The sequence below is a fragment of the Peromyscus maniculatus genome, chromosome 3 (assembly GCF_049852395.1).
Source record: "Peromyscus maniculatus bairdii isolate BWxNUB_F1_BW_parent chromosome 3, HU_Pman_BW_mat_3.1, whole genome shotgun sequence".
In the NCBI taxonomy this organism is placed as follows: Eukaryota; Metazoa; Chordata; class Mammalia; order Rodentia; family Cricetidae; genus Peromyscus; species Peromyscus maniculatus.
This window is the reverse complement of record NC_134854.1, coordinates 150,978,537-150,996,515: the sequence shown is the minus strand read 5'-3', so window position 1 is coordinate 150,996,515 and position 17,979 is coordinate 150,978,537.

The following is a 17,979-nucleotide window of genomic DNA, read 5'->3' as shown; positions in this document are numbered from 1 at the left end:
CTCTTCCATTTCCCTTCAGAAAAGAGCAGGCCTCTCAGGGATATCAGTGAACACAGGATAACAAGATGCAGTAAGACTAGGCACAGACCCTCATATCAAGTCTTGACACAGCAACACAGTAAGAAGAAAAGAGTCCCAGGAGCAGGCAAAAGAGTCAGAGACACCCCAACTCCCACTGTTAGAAGTCCCACAAAAACCCTATGATAAACAACCACAGCATGTATGCAGATGCTAGATTGCAGACCCATGCAGGCTCCATGGTTGCTACTTCAGTCTCTGTGAGCCCCTGTGAGCCCTGCTTAGCTGATTCTGTGGGTGGTGTTTTCCTGGTCTTCTCTACCCCTCTGGCTCCTACAGTCCCTCCTCCCCATCTCCTCTGAGGTTCGTGGAACTCCACCTAACATTTTGCTGTGAATCTCTATATCTGCTCTCATCATATGCTATTATTTTAAGAAGTTGTAGCATGTGGTCTCCTTTTCTTAATATAATCAGGGGAGACTTCTTGTTCTGATTTCTCTAACCATCTGTTTTGAGTTATTCTCTCAGGGTGAAGCCCAAGGCGAGTAAAATGTAACATTTTTCCTCAATTCAAATTTAAGTGACAATTTTTCCCAAATTATCAGCAATTAAAATATACAATATATTACACTGTGTTATAAAAATACATATTGACATGTAAAAGTTCATGGTCATAGTTGACATGAATTGAAGCTCTAAAGTCCTCTGGAAACATCCTCGCTGTGAAGGGAGCTGTGAAGTGTGGCAATGAGGACAAGAATGGGAAAAGCTCATGACGGACATGACAGGAAAGCAATGAGGAGGGGCTGCATGTGCTGCTCGGCCTTGTCCTGAGGGTCCCTGTGGCTGTAACATCATTCACCAGTGAACGGACTCCATCTCAGAGCTACAGCGTGGAGGACACAGGTGTACGGGATGTGCTAACTCCTCCAAGGATCTCCAGACCTAGAGCCCTAGAGCAGAACTACAAATGCCAAGTCAGACGTTCCCATATCACAAGCGAAGAAGAAGAAAAGCCAGGATTTCCTAAAGTCACCTGCTCTGTCTCTGTGTCACAGTGGACTCTTACCAGGCTCTCACAGTGTGACAGTGACAACAGGCTGTGAGTTCCAGGAGACAGAGGTGGGTACACAGTGTGCGGGGCTCACACTCACTCCCCAAGACCACCGGTGATTACACAGTGAGGGCAGCATGTGTGAGGGTCTCAGCACACTTGAGACTCGGGACTCCTCCTCGGCTGTCACTGTTTGGGGACAGTCATTTCGCTCAGAGCAGGACGTGAGGTTCTGCCCCTTACGCCATCTGTTTATTTTCGTAGCACTGGGAAGTGAACTCAGGGCCTCATGAATTTGAGGCATGCGCTCTAACTATAAACTATGTTTCTGGCCCTATGTTTTGTGCTTGCCTAAGCTGAAGATTTTAGCAGTTAGACAAGATTTTCCAGAGTTATTTTTTACAATCAATTATAATTTATGAAAATATTCTCGTTTCAGTACATAAAAATTCCAGCAAATGTTAGGGCCTCAGGCCTTAGTATATAGAGAACTACCCGATTACTTAAGTGTGGTGATACTTTGTGCTCTAACAAATAAAGCTTGCCTGGAGATCAGAGAAGTAAAGGAGCCAGCCACTAGAGAGACTTCTTACCTCTACCCAATCCTCACACCAAAGGGGGTGAGCTCCTGTCTCCTCTCACCTTCTATTCCTCTCTCCACCCAGCCATATCACTCCGTCTCCACCTCCCTAGTGCTGGGATCAAAGGCATGAGATCCCAAGTGCTAGGATCAAAGGTGTGTGGTACCACTTGCCTGGCTCTGTTTCTCTTTTAGACTGGATTAATCTCCTGTAGCCCAGGGTGGCCTTGATCTCCTGGTCTTCCTGCTTTCTCCTTTCAAGTGCTGAGATTACAGGTGTGTGCCCCACTGCCTGGTCTCTATGGTTAACTAGTGGGTAGCTCTGCATGCTGGTCTCCAGGCAAGCTTTATTTGTTAGAGCACAAACAAAATACCACATTTATGATTGATGTTTGTTCCTGCCTGTTATCCCCTTCCCTTGCCAAGACACAGGTAGCTTTAGGTGGGGAATGTGTTAATAAACATTGCAACTATTTAAGTGTTTATAACCACATAGTAACTGGTAACCACTGGAAACTGTGGGGATGTATTAGATAGATCAATAAGGAGAAACCTGATACTCTTAGCAGAAGATTCAAACAATGTTTTGTGGACACTGAGGTTTAACTAAGTTCTGAAGTTGTCTGTGGCTACCAGGAATCCACAATGGCCCTGTGAATTGTAACAGATCTGAGGTGAGATGTTTTCTTTAACAGATGCTGGCAAAAGTGTAAAGTGACCAGAAGTGAGAAGAGCTTTGTGTGTCTGCAGGCAGCATGCAGTGTGCAGCAAACTGGGATCATTTTGCCTGATACAGAATCTGGAACAACATCAAATGCCGGCATAATCATTTACACAGCCAACCAGCATCAAGTATCCCAGAAAAGCAAATGTTTCACCTTAGTAGTTCTGGTATCTTGTTAATCATAGCTGATTCTTCAGTCCCAGCTAACCAGAACCACAGAATCTAAATTCAAAACAAATGGCCCAGTTGGAGTCTTTAAACTTCCTCCTGAGACTTCACAAGCCAGGTCTCCATCTTTTGCATTGTCCTCAACATTTGATGTCCCAAGCTCCTATACAACAGCTCACCAAGAGCACTGAACACCCAATGGCTTTTTTTGCACAAAGTTCCAAAATCCTCCTTGCCTGGCCTCAGGTAAAGCAGATGTCTTCTGCTGAAGTTGTTTGCTAAAATATGGAACCCAGGGAAGGAGGCACAGCCTGGGGTTGTTGGGTGGGCTTTAAGGATTGTTGACAGCAGTGGGGGATATCTTACCTGGGGTCCCTAGGACCAGCCTAACCCCCACTAAAGCAGCCAGAGGTGTGTGGTGGCCAAGATACGGAGTTCAGAGTAGGTTTGATGTTGGGTGGACTTTAAGTGATGCTGGCAGGCAGTGGACAATGTCTTACTTGGAGTCCCTAGATCTGGCCTGGCCTCTGGTAAAGCAACTAGATGTGTGTGTTGGTCAGGATATGGAGCCCAGGAGAGGGAGTCTACTTTTGTTTTTTAAAGACCAGTAGCATTTGGTTTTATCCTAGGTCTCTCTTGGCTATCTAGTCTCTGGTTCTTGGTCACCCAAGCAATGTTGGATGTTGGGTATGGGTTCCATCTCGTGGAGTGGCCCGTAAGTCAAATCAGACATTGGTTGGCTATTCCCACAAGCTTTGTGACACTATTGCCCTAGGATATTTTTCAGGCGTGACAGCATTGTCCCAAAGACACTAGAACATAGGGGTGATGGTTCTATGTAGGCACCAGTTCAACCTCGCCATGTTCAATGAGTTATGTGGGTATTGTCTTCAGCAATGGGACCTTGCTGTCAGTTTAAAGAGCAATCTATTGTCTTGGCAACAACCTGGACTGTTTGGGAATTTCCAGGGCATCCCTTTGGGCAATAATTCAATTGCATGTAACCTAGTCCTACTACTGGAAGCTTCATTTGGTGATGAGCGATGGCCAGTTTAAATTCTCTTCTGAGACTCATGACAATATCTTAACTATAACCCTCTGTAAAAGTGAAATCAAAAAGCAGATCACATACTTCCAACATACAATGGCACAGATTATACATTATCATTCCAAAGGGTAGGAAATGCAGTATGGTAAGGAAACACTGAACCAAAAAAAGACTAAAAACCAGCTGAACAAACTCCAAACTCTGCATCCCCATGTCTGATGTCAAAACACACTTCAGATCTCCAACTCCTTTCAGCTTTGTTGACTGCAACACACTTCTTTCTCTTGGGCCATTTGAGTTTCCTCTATTGGGAATTCTCTGTTTAGATCTATATACCACTTTTAATTAGATTATTTAGTCTTTTGATACCTACTTCCTTGAGTTCTTTACATGTTTTAGATGTTAGTCCTGTATCAGATGTAGAGATGGTAAAAATCTTTTCCCATTTTCTACAGAATGTAGGCTGCTGCTCTGTCCAAATGATGTTGTCCTTTGCCTTACAGGAGCTTTTCTGTTTCATGAGGCCCTGTTTATTAATCATTGATCTTCGTGCCTGCACTAATAGTGTTCTGTTTAGAATGTCTTTTCCTGTGACAATGAGTTCAAGGCTATTCCCCACTTACTCATCTCTCAGATTCAATATATCTTGTCTTATGTTGAAGTCCTTGATCCATTTGGAGTTGAGTTTTGTTCACAGTAATAAGATTGGATCTCTTTGCATTCTTCTACATGCACCCATCCAGTTTGACCAGCACCATTTGTTGAAGACATTGTCTTTTTTTCTAGTGTGTATTTATAGCTTCCTGTAAAAAATAAAAGTCATGTGGCCATAAGTGTGTGGATTTGTGTCTGTGTCTTCAGTTCAATTCCATGGATTAGTGTGTCTATTTTTATGTCAATACCACACTGTTTTGATTATTGTAGCTTTACAGTACAACTTGGAATTGGGAATGGTGATACCTCCAGCAGTTCTTTTATTGTTCTGGACTATTTTAGCTATCCTGAGTTTTGTGGGGGTTGAGGGAAGATGTCGTTGTTTTTGTTTGTTTATTTATTTATTGTTCATATTTCCATATGAAGCTGAGAATTGTCCTTTCAGGATTTGTGAAGAATCAGTGGAATTTTGATGTGGATTGCATTAAATCTGCACATTACTTTTGGTAGAATGACCATTTTTACTGTTAATCCTACCAATCTATGAGCAAGGGAGATCATTCCATATTTTGATATCTTCTTAAGTTTATTCCTGCAATGACCTTAAGTTTTTATCATACAAGTCTTTCACTTGCTTGGTTAGAGTTACCCCCAGATATTTGATATTATTTGTGGCTATAATGAAAGGTGTTGTTTCCCTGATTTCTTTCTCAGTCTGTTTGCCACTTGTATGTAGGAAGATCACTGACTTTTGTGAGTTCATTTTGTATCCAGCTACTTTGCTGAAAGTATTTATCAGCTATAGACTGTTCTTGGTAGAATTTTTTTTTTTTAAATTTTTTTGTTTACTTTTATTATTTTTGTGTGTACAGTGCCCTAGGATGCCCAAGGCCTCTTGGTAGAATTTTTAAGGTCACTTATGTATACTATTATAACATCTGCAAACAGAGATACTTTGACTTCTTCCTTTCCCATTGAATCCTCTTGATCTCCTTCAGTTGTTTTATTGCTCTATCTAAGACTTCAAGTACTACATTGAATAGATATGGAGAGAGTGGACAACCTTGTCTTGTTCCTGATTTTAGTGGAATTGCTTTGAGTTTCTCTCCATTGAATTTGATGTTTGCTATGAGCTTGCTGTAAACTGACTTTATTATGTTGAAGTATGTCCCTTTTATTCCTAATTTCTCCAGGATCTTTATTATGAAAGGTGTGAGATTTTGTCAAAGGCCTTTTCTGCATTTAATGAGATGATCAAGTGCCTTTTTTCTTTCAGCCTGCTTATTTGGTTAATGACATTTATTGATATTCATATATCTAAACATCCCTGCATCTTTGGGATGAAGCCTACTTGATCATGGTGGATGATCTTTTTGATATGTTCTTAGATTCAGTTTGCAAGTATTTTATTGAGTATATTTACATCTATGTTCATAAGGGAAATGGGTCTGTAATTCTCTTTCTTTGTTGGAACTTTATATGGTTTGGGTACCAGGGTGACTGATAAAATGAATTGGGCAATGTTTCCTGTTTCTATTTTGTGAATAATTTGAAGAGTAATGGCATTAACTCTTCTTTGAAAGTCTGGTAGAATTCTGTGCTAAAACCATCTTGCCTGGGCTTCTTTGAGACTTTGAGACTTTTAATTACTATTTTTTTACTATTTTTATTTCACTGGGGGCTATAGATCTGCTTAAATTACTTATCTGACCTTTATTTAAATTTGGCATGTGGTACCTATTGAGAAAACTATTCATTTCTTTTATGTTTTCCAGTTGGTGGCATACACATTTTTAAAGTATGCCCTTATGATTCTCTGGATTTCCTTAATGTCTGTTGTTATGTCCCCCTTTTAATTTCTGGTTTTGTTAATTTGAATATTCTCTCCATGCCTTTTAATTAATTTGGATAGGGTTTGCCAATCTTGGAAAAGAAAAAAGATGTTGGGAGTGCCTGTGTCCTGGTGGCTTGAGAGAGGCTCATGAGGGGGAGGGGAAGAAGGAGGGGGAAGGAGGAGGGGATGGGGAAATGTACCAGACATAATAAGGATGAAACCAGGTCTTTATGTTAAATGAAGCACAACAAGCAAGAGAAGATAAACATGTATAGGATGTGGGTCAGTCATGTGGGTCCTATGCAGGATGTGGGTCAGTCGACTGGGTCCTGTGCAGGATGTGGGGCAGGTGGTATGGGCCCTACCTAAGGATGAGGGGCAGGTCTCTTTAGCTGGACATTTCCTGTTGCCACACACTGCTCTGAAACCTGAAGCTGATGCAGAGAGCACCAAAGACCTGGGCCCCACAGTGCAAGGATGGTGCAGACCAGACGTGGAAGTGGAGCACTTTGTATTTTTCAAAATATGTCACCCCCAGGAACGTTCTGGGTTTCGAGCTAAACTTAAAATTAATTAATTGGAATGGATTTAATTTTATAAAGAAAACTAAGTATAATCAGGTTAGGCTTAAAAGGTGACTTTCAAATAAATTAAAAATGAAAATAGTCTTCTTTATTTTTAACAGATAATATTCTTCTTTTTATTGAAATATGCAGGGCCTGTTAAGAAAACAAAACAAAATAAAGTCGCTTGAGAGATAGCTGGGGTTGTGATCCTAGCCTTTAAAGGCTGAACCCTTTCTCCAGCCTTCAGTGGGTTTCCAATCTTTCTCTGAAGTACTTCAGAACCGTGGTGAAACTACGTTTCTGTCGAGCATATTCACATTTCTGTTCTCTGAGAAACTATTTGCCTGAGTCGGAGGTTAAAAACAAACCCGCACTGGATGAGTCCCAAACCTTTGTAGACATCATTTCTAATCTATCGACTGGCTGCTTGCTGCTTTGCACCTGCAGGGTTAGCTAAAAAGGAGCCTAAGGGTTGGGAGGGCTGAGGCCGCAGAGAGGAGGGAACAGAGTGTGTCAGGAGAGGAGAGTGAAGAGCAGGTTCCTGCCGACCCAAGAGTGAGTGAGGCACGTGGGCAAGGGCTTGTGAGCAGCCGTGTGGAGCTGGTGTCTATGACTGGAGTAGCTGGTGTGACCTGGGTGCTGGTTGTCCAGAGAAGGACTGGGGTGGAAGGAGGGCCTTTGTGGCTCTTGAAGGGATGCTTTGGAGTGGATTGAGTTTTGGTGTTTGGAAGAAAAAAGAAAAGAAAAAAAAAAAAAAGATATGTATCCCAGGCTGGCCTAGCATTCCTGATCCTCCTTGCCTCTGTCTCATCAGCAAAGCCTAGTGGTATCTACCATCACGACCAGCCTCAAGCCCACCGCCCTCACTCCAGGGATCCACATCTCACCAGTCCCGAAAGCCCTTTCCTGCGTGGAGCACCCCTGCTGTTCACTCTGGGGAACACTCTACCAGCAGCTAGTGGGTCATCGCTCTGCTGCTCAGCTCATGCGTGCATTCATCTGTACTCTCTATCCCTCTGCCCTGTCGCCCTCCACTTTCACAGCGGAAGATCAGTGACCGAAAGGAGGCTGCACAAGGTGACCGTCCTCAGGGATGACCGACAGGTCTCAAAACTCAATCCTCGGGAAACTGCTGGGACCACCGACACTTGGGGGTTTGACACTGATTTCCACGTGCGTGACTTCAGGAGAGGCCGGGTCAGGGTGGGAAGAGAACTCGATATAAAAATAAAACAGTGGTGGACACTGCTGGTTCTTGCCCAGTGGTGCCCCGTCACCAGAACACTTACCCTCCTCCAGCCGTAGACACCACCTTTAATGAACCCGTGGTTCAGTGTGCATCTCATTCCAACTTTACATTTCTCTACCAGAATTAGGTTAGGGATTTCCATCTATCTGTGTGCCATGAACTGGGTGTGGTCTGGACTTGGCCACCTGCTGTGGAGGGCAACTGGGCACCTGGATGGTGTCATATCAATGGCTTAGAGTTTTCGTTGACAGGTGCGGAGGCCCCTGCCCTACCTCTCATATGTCCCAAATAAAACCAGGAGATTGCATGACTGATTCAGCAGTTTTTAACATTTTAATAACCAAATAAAAATGGGTGAAGGATTTTAACAGGCACTGTAGCAAAAAAAGAGACACCCGTGGCCAAAAAGTGTTTTAAAGAGGGAATACCGAACACACAAACATGGAATTAGTGTAAATCAAAGAAGACAGCATCCCATCTCACTTCTCCCCACCTTTTAGCTCCTACAGTCAATCCTTCCAACCCTACTCCACAGTATTCTCTTTGCATTGGAGGCCAAGAGATGTCTTGTTGACACAGACGTCTTGTTCGAGGCTCAGTAGTCAGCACTTACTTATACTCAGTCCTTTGATCATCTAAGGTTGCTCTGCCTCACCAAGTCTGCTGGCAGATGCAGTCCTGTGCTGCCACTCAGGCCTGTCCAAAGGCCTCTCTTGAGTGGCTTTTTCTTGCCTTCCTAAGCAGATCAGGCTGAGCTGGTAACACCAGGGAAGTAGCAGGAGGGACAGCAGAGAGCGACGTGATGTTTGAGGCTACAGACCGTGCAAGAGGCAGGGAAGCTGAGTGTAGTCAGGCCACCCTGTGGACAGGGCAAGGCAGCTGCTGCTGGACAGCTGAAGAAGCGGTTGATCAGTTTTCCAGCAGCCAGGGCAGGAGGGAGAAGGAGAGAAGGAGAAAGAGGACAAAGGAGGCGGAGCTGAGGCTGAAGAGGGATAAAGGGCTGTAAGGAGCAAGTGAAGAGAAACAGCAGGTCCTTGTTGCAGGAAGAGTCCCAGAGAGCTACTAAGTCTTCATAGACAAGGGTCTCAGAGCTGGGGCTGAGAGCTGTAAGACAAGCTTCTGCTAAGGACTAAGGGTCCAGAGTCCTGGGGTCTGAACCCTTGAAGGCTGAGGGTTGTGATCATTGAAGTCTGCACGAGGACTGAACACTTGAGGGCGCCAGTTGCTACTGATTCCCCAACAGCCACTGTGGCTGGCTTCTGCAAACACTGGGGACAGCAGGGACGCAAAAGGGGCCAGGACCAGAAATGGAAGAGCTTCTTGCCTATCCAGGTGAAGGGAAAGAACCCTCAGCCAGCCGCTGACATTTCCACACACAGCACCTAATTACAAGAATGACTTGCTGGAGATTTTGCATAGACACTGCTCTGACATTCCTTTGCCACAGACTGCACCAGAACCAAGGGAAAACAATATGAAAGCTGATGAAGAATTCATATCAGAATAAATAGTTTAGGAAAAATACGATAAGTCATACAGAACCTTATCATAGCTGGTTAAGTTGTGGACAAATCTGACTTTGATAAGAGATTTTCTGCAATAGATCAAATTAAATTAATCAAATTAAAAAAAAGGGCATGAAAGTAGGGTAAAGGAGCTGGCAGCAGTCAGCAGAGACAGAAGACAACGGGAACTGAATAGAGGATGCGATGGGACAGACAACAAAGGGGGATGTCAGCCAAGTTAAAGCCACAGGAAGGTAATTGTTAAATAACTAGGAAATCTGACATGTACGAAACTGATGTTTCTGAAAAACAAACAACCCAAAAGTTAGACATTTATATGGGAAACTTTACCAAAAATCATCTGAGCAGTCAAGGAAAAATACACATCCCGATGAAATGTCCCATTTTCTGTATAAACAGAGGTAACATGTAGTAGGAGATTTCAGAGATTATTTGTGCTTGCCCTTCCTGTGAGTTCACCATAAATATTCATTGATAAATAGCACACATTTGTTTATGTAATTTCTATCTTGTGGGATACCCACAACCAAAGACCCTTGGCCATCGGCTTGCAACGTCCCGTGCTTTGGGTAAATTCTTTTACTTTTACTCCCTTCCTAACAACAAAACCATCCATCAGTGCAACATCACGTGAGCAGCCCTCCCCCCACTCTGGTTTTTAATTCTGGAGATCCAGCTTTGTATGTACATTGTCCTCATACAGAATGTGTATTCCATACTTCAGTTTTTCCATGCAACCCTTCCAACAAATAAGGTGGCTTGCAACTCAAGTAGCTGTGTAGTGACTGTTTACTGAATGGTTGAACTGGAGTGACCACCTAATAAGGGGGCCATTTTGTTTATGGGGAATTTGGAGAAGAGTGACTTCCAGGGCTGTTTCCCTATCTACAATCTTTGTTTTTGGTAACAGAATTATGGAACCATTTGTTAAGGGAAAAAAAATCGATGTCCATAGACTCCAGGCAGACGCTAATAGGCTTGTTAGTACACAAATGGTTAATGTGTCTATTGATCATAATTATAAAAACCTGCTTCTTTGGAGACCTTTGTGGTTGGTATTTCCTGTACACAAAGACAACTGCCCTGCTTTTGTTTGCAGTGGAAAGTTCTGAACCTTGAATATCAAAGGCTTTTGGCCAATGTGTCATTTCATCATGATTTTGAAATTTTTCTGAGTACTGGTGTCATTTATTACAGGACAAGTCAGAAAGAGCACTTCCTGTTCAGAAGAGTTTGCACTCAACGTCTGATACTAATCAGTAGTTTCTCTTGGTATTGAGAAGTCTTGAATCTTTGCTATTTGTCCTGTGTATGTCAATAACCATTCATTTAGCTATAAAACTCAGTCATAGAAACAGATGAAATCATTTACAGATAGAGTCGGCTCAGAGGCTGATGGCACTTGCAGCCATACCCAATGACCTGAGTTTGATCAAGAAAACCCACCAGGTGGAAGGAGAGAACTAACTCTCATGAGTTTTCACTTCATAACATGTGCACACCCCCACACAAACATTAAATAAATCACTGTTTTAGAGTGTTGACAATTTTAAAAAGTCATTTGTAGATAAAGGCTACCACTGGACTGGTCTAAATCACTAGGATATGTGCCCTTCCCATTCATATGTTGAGGTTCTAATCCTTGATGCCTCAGAATGGGATGGTATTGGAGACAGGGTCTTGGTTCATTAGTTGAAATGAAGCTTTAAGCTATACCTTAATCTACTATGACTGATGAAAAAAGATTAGGGCACAGATACAGGGGAGGGGGACATAGAGAAACAAGAAGATCACTTTGAAATCATGAGGGAGGCCTCAGGTGAAACCAGTGTTGAGAACACTCTGATTGTAGACTTTGGCTTCCAGAACTTTGAGAATATAAATTCCTAGTGTTTAAGCTGCCCAGGCAGTGATACTCTTCATGCAAATCTGAGAAAATCCAATACAGGAAGTATTTCAGATCTGCTCCTCAGAACAAACAGGAAAGCACAGTACAAACACAGCAAAAACGTCACATGTTCACTTCAGTATATTCCTATGTCATGAATAAAAGGGGGCGGGGCAGATACTCCTGTTTCAGAGAAAATGTTTTCAGTCTTTTTTTTTTTTTTTTTTTTTTTTTTTTTTTTTTTTTTTTTTTGGTTTTTCGAGACAGGGTTTCTCTGTGTAGCTTTGCGCCTTTCCTGGAACTCACTTGGTAGTCCAGGCTGGCCTCGAACTCACAGAGATCCGCCTGCCTCTGCCTCCCGAGTGCTGGGATTAAAGGCGTGCGCCACCACCGCCCGGCTAATGTTTTCAGTCTTACATCACTTGACTATGATGTTAGTCACTGGCTTTTAGAATTAAAAACGTTTAAAAACACTGATTTTTTGTGTGTGTGCAAGCATGACACACATGAGCGCCTTAGTGTGCCTGTGGAGGTCAGAGCACAGGGGACAGCTGTGGGAGTCATCCCTCTCCATCATATGGGTCCGGATGATTGAACTCTGATCATCCGGCTTGATTGTAGGAGCCTCTCTCCAAAGAGCCATCTGACTAGTCTGGCATTGACTTCAGGGATGGACTTCTCCCACTAGTTTGATAAAGATCTCAGCATGAAGTGGTGTGTAATCTTGTCAAATGCTGCTTCTGCATTCACTGAGATGTTCATACACCTTTTGTCTTCCTGTTTGGTTCTATTTATACCGTTAGATAATTGTGTCCATTCATCATTTCCCTGTCTTCTGTTAGCGCTTTCTCTGTGGTTCCGTCAGCTGACTGGGCATGTTTAGGACGTATTTTTAAATTCTTGTCAAGCAGCTCACACATCTATGACACTTTAGTCTGTGAAGCATCCTTTTCTTCATTCGATGGGACCTCTTTCTCTGTTTCTTTGTATCTGTGTAGAATATTTTCTCCCTTTGGTTTTTGTTTTGTTTTCATTTTCATTTTTTCTTAAGACAAGGTCTCTCTACATAGCCTGGCTGTCCTGGATCTCGATATGTAGACCAGACTGTCCTCAAACTCACAGAGATCCACCTGCCTCTGTCTCTGCCTCCTCTGCCTCAGCCTCTGACACTCTTCTGGGATTAAAGGTCTGCCCCACTACACCCAGTTCTCACTGTGGCTTCAGAATTTGAAAATGAAGTCATCTGTTCCAGACTTGACAAATGTTCTCCACCCACAGGAATGCTTCACCAATCATTTCAATTTGAAATGATGGCCGTCCTCAAATCTATCCTCGTGTCTCCCTCTCCCTAGAATCTGCCTGAGAACTGCACTTGGAACAGGCTGTTCTGTGGGCTCCAAAACTAACTCTGCAGGGGCGGGATCACTCATCTCTTTGTCCCGCTTCCCCTTGTGCCTACACTGAGAAATCTCCCCTTTCTAATCCCCCACACACAAACACACTATTAACTGGGCTATTTAAATTGGCTTCTTGAGGATGGGTAGCTGAATCTGGCTTCTTGGGCTACCGACCATAACCTCAAGTTCTTTAACAAAATCAGGAACACTCCTTCCCATCAACAATCCAAGTAAGGCAAAACAGAACCAGCTCTGGATACATCTCCAGAGGAGACAGAACACTCAGTGTGTGCAGTTTTGTTTCACTGAGAGGAAGGAATCCCTGTATGGGGTGTTTCCTCCTAGAGTCTCTGGAGAATGGGGCATAGGAGAGCTGCATCGATTACCTACTCTTTTGTCTTTCTGGGTCTGGGTTGCCTCACTCAGGACAATTTTTTCTGGTTCCATCCATTCACCTGCAAATTTCATGATGTCATTTTTTCTAACAGCTGTATAGTACTCCATTGCATAAATATACCACACTTTCTTTATCTATTCTTCAGTTGAGGGACATCTAGGTTGTGTCCAATTTCTGGCTATTATAAATAAAGCCACTATGAACATAATTGAGCACTTAAGTGTCCTTGTGGTAGGATAGAGTGTCTTTTGAATATATACCCAAGAGTGGTATAGCTGGGTCTTGAGGTAAATCAATTCCCAGTTTTCTAAGGAATCAGCATATTGATTTCCATAGTGACTATATGAGTCTTCACTTCCACCAGCAGCAGAGGAATGTTCCCCTTGCTTCACAGCGTCGCCAGCATGAGCTGTCCTTTGTATTACTGATCTTAGCCATTCTGACAGGTATAATATGGAATTGCTAAAGATGCCGAACATTTCTTTAAGTGATTCTCAGCCATTTGAGATTCCTCTAATAAGAATTCTCTGTTTAGGTCTGTACTCCCCCCTCCCTCTGCCCTTTTAATTTTGGGTTTTTAAGACAGGGTTTGTGTAGCCCTGGCTGTCCTGGAACTTGCTCTGTAGACCAGGATGGCCTCAAACTCACCGAGTTCTGCCTGTCTCTGCCTCTGGAGGACTGAGATTAAAGGCATGCACCACGACCATCTGGCATGTACCCCATTTTTAATAGGATTGTTTGGTTTGTGATATCCAGTTTCTTGGGTTCTTTATATGTTTTGGATATTAGCTCTCTGTTGGATGTGGAGTTGGTGGGAATCTTTTCCCATTCTGGAACCTACCCTTATATCGACAGTGTCCTTTGCCTTATAGAAGCTTTTCAGTTTCATGAGGTCCCTTTTATTAATTGCCAATCTTAATGCCTGTGCAATTGATGTTCTGTTTATAAAATTGTCTTTTGTGCCAATGTATTCAAGGTTATTTCTCACTTTCCTTTCTAGCAGGTTCAGTGTATCTGGTTTTATGTTGAGGTCTTTGATCCAGTTGGACTTGAGTTTTGTGCAAGATGATAAATATGGATCTATTTGCATTCTTCCACATGCAGGCATCCAGTTAGATCAGCACCATTTGCTGAAGATGCTTTCTTTTTTCCATTGTGTATTTCTGGTTTCTTTATCAAAAATCAGATGTCCATATGGACCCTTTTCCTCCTACAGGGTTGCCTCATCCAGTCAACTAGGGTTTGTGCCTAGTCTTCTTGCATCTTGTTATGCCATGTTTGGTTGATGTCTCTGGGAGGCCTACTCTTTTCTAGTGGGAAAGGGAGGAGCATCAGATCTGGGGGAGGCGGAGAGGGGGTAGCTGTGAAGAGGACAGGGAGGGAAGGCTGTGTCGGGATGCATTGTATGAGAGAAGAATAAAGAAAAATAGATGAGATTAAATTACTGTCTAATAAACTATGTACATATGTGTGTAACAATTACATATATGTATTAGAAATACTCATGAAGACCTAGTAAGTTAGATCATTGTATCTTTACAATTTAGGAGACTGGATGTCTAAATTATAACATAGACCTAAGTCTGTTTAATATTAAAAAAAAAAATAGTACCTATTTTTACCATAGAAGCTGGTAGGCATCATGAAAGAATGCTGGCAATTTGAAAATGATTTTGTACATTGCATAAAATAACTTGTCTGGAGTCTCTGGGTTTTACATAAAAAAGGAGATATGTTTGAAATGTTTGCTTTGTTTCATAGAAACAAACAAATGGAGCTCAGAAAATCATCTGTGAAAGCAAGAAAAAAATCAACAAAATATTTTTAAACTCATGACAGATCTATTGCGGTTCATTTGTCAGATTTCTAAAAAGATTATTTCACAAACAGACATATTTTCCACAAGTTCTCTGAGTCACAATGCTCCTTTTTATTTCAATAGCCTTTTGATTTCCAAAATATATTTAGACCTGTTTGGTATTTTTCTTTACAGGAGAGGAGTATTAAAAAAGAAAGGAAGGAAGGAAGTGGGCTGATGCCTCACATTTTCAGACAGTCTTCAGGCTCCCCACAGGGGCGTACAATCTGTACAGTGCTGACCCATGTGGAGCGAGGTGTGCTTCCAGGTGGGTGAGACATTTTACATGTGTTTTCTAGTGTGAAGTGAATGCTCCCACCTCATAATTACCACTTTCTGTTTCGTATTTTCACATTGATGCATAAAATATTATTTTATTACTCTTGTTTTCCTGTTTTGCTTCATTCAAGAGTATTGCTATTTATTGTGGTGGTATTGTGTCACCAAAATATTGTGTACCTTAATAAATTTATCTGGGGTCAGAGAACAGACAGCCACTAGATACAAAGGCTAGAAAATGGTGGCACTCACACCTTTAATCCTAGCATTCCAGAGATAGAAATCCCTCTGGATCTCGTAAGTTCAAGGCCACATTGGAAACAGCCAAGCATGGTGACACACCTTTAATCCCAGAAAGCCATCCTTTAATCGCAGGGAGTGGTGGTAGAAAGCAAAAAGATATATAAGGCGTGAGGACCAGAAACTAGAGGATTTGGCTGGTTAAGCATTTGGCCTGGTTAAGCATTCAGGCTATGGAGCAACATAGTTCAGCTGAGATTCATTCCGGATGAGGACTCAGAGGCCTCCAGTCTGAGGAGACAAGACCAGCTGAGGAACTGGCAAGGTGAGATAGCTGTGGTTTGTTCTGTCTCTCTGATCTACCAGCATGGACCCCAATAACTGGCCTCGGGTTTGGTTTTATTAATAAGAACTTTTAAGATTACTGCAACAATTTATAGTATTTTTTGTTCTATTTTCTACATGTCCCAACTCCCTTTACTAACCTGAGTTCAATATCAAAACAGCTTTTGGTTAAAAACATGTCTTTATTCCAGGCAATGGTGGCACAGGCCTTTAATCCCAGCATTTAGGAAGCAGAGGCAGGCGGATCTCTGAATTTGAGGCCAGTCTAGTCTAAAGAGTGAGTTCCAGGACAGTCAGGGCTACACAAAGAAACCCTGCCTGGGGAAAAAAAAGCTTGCCTTTATTTCTTATTGAGATTCTCAAATTCTCAATATGACTTTTATATTGCCACACTCTAAAACCCAGGATTACTTATAATCATTAATCATATAAAAAGTATTTGTGTGAGGCCGGGCGGTGGTGGCGCACGCCTTTAATCCCAGCACCCGGGAGGCAGAGCCAGGTGGATGACTGTGAGTTCAAGGCCAGCCTGGGCTACCAAGTGAGCTCCAGGAAAGGCGCAAAACTACACAGAGAAACCCTGTCTCGAAAAAAAAAAAGAAAAAAAAAAAAAAGTATTTGTGTGTATGTGTGTGTGTACAGCTTCCTGGTGTGGCCAGATGAGGGCATTGAATCCACTGGAGCTGAAGTGACAGGCAGTACTGAGCCACCTGATGTTGGCAGACTTTTTTTTTCCCACCTGCCAGTTCCCAAATAACCAACACGGAGGCTTAATATTAATTATAAATGCTTGGCCAATAGCTAACTAGCTCTTACAACATAAATTAACCCATTTCTATTCATCTATGTGCTGCCACATGGCTTTACCTGTCCTCCAGCATATCTTGCTCCCTCTGCATCTCCTGGTGACTCTTCTGACTCTGCCCTTCTTCCCAAAGTCTTCTGTGTCTGGTTGTCCTGCCTATATTTCCTGCCTGGATACCAGCCTGTCAGTTTTTTATTAACCACTGAGAGTAATACCTATTCACAGTGTACTGAAGGATTATCCCACAGCAACCTGATGTAGGTGTAGGAACTGGGTCCTCCACAAGAGCTGTAAGCACCCATAGCCACTGAGCCATATCTCCAGACCCCATTCATTCACCATTTGATTTATTTATATTTAATATCACATTGTATGTGTGTTTAATATCCCACTGTAATCTCCTTCTCACACACAAACACACGCTCTTTACCTGCTGTGGTATGATCCTTCTATACATTGTGTAAGTTACATTGTGATTGCCTTAATAAAGAAGCTGCCTTTCCAATAGCTGGGCAGGATAAGGTGAGGCAAGAAAACCAGACTACGGACCCTGGGAAGAAGAAGGGCAGAGTGACAGGAGCTGCAGGCAGATGCAGAGAGAAGCAAGATGGGTGTTCCATACTGAAAAAAGGTATTGCCACGTGGCGAGATTAGATAAGAAATATGGGTTAACTTAAAATGTAAGAGCTATCCAGTACAAACCTGAGCTATGGGCCAAGCATTTATAATTATTATTAAGTCTCTGTGCACTGTTTTTTTTAAATTTTGTTTTTTATTTATTTCTTATGTACACAGTGTTCTGCCTGAAGAGGACTCCAGATCTCATTACAGATGGTTGTGAGCCACCATGTGGTTGCTGGGAATTGAACTCAGGTCCTCTGGAAGAGCAGCCAGTGCTCTTCAATAGCTGAGCCATCTCTCCAGCCTCTTTTTTTTTTTTTTTTTTTGAACCGGCTGTCCCAACAAAACCTCCACCTACATCTATCCATGTATTTTATTGTGACACAACCAAGATAATCCTGAAATCTGATAGATTTTGCAGTAAAAGTATCATTTTGGCAATTACATAATTGTGTGGCTTTATTAGCATGCATAGATATATTCTCCAAGTATGAATTCTCAGAGGGTTTTATTTCTATATTACAATAATGATTATAAGGATTTTTGCTGTGTAAATGATTATGCCAGTATTTGATGTTGTTCCAGATTCTGTATCAGGCAAAATGATCCCAGTTTGCTGCACACTGCATGCTGCCTGCAGACACACGAAGCTCTTCTCACTTCTGGTCACTTCACACTTTTGTCAGCATCTGTTAAAGAAAACATCTCACCTCAGATCTGTTACAATT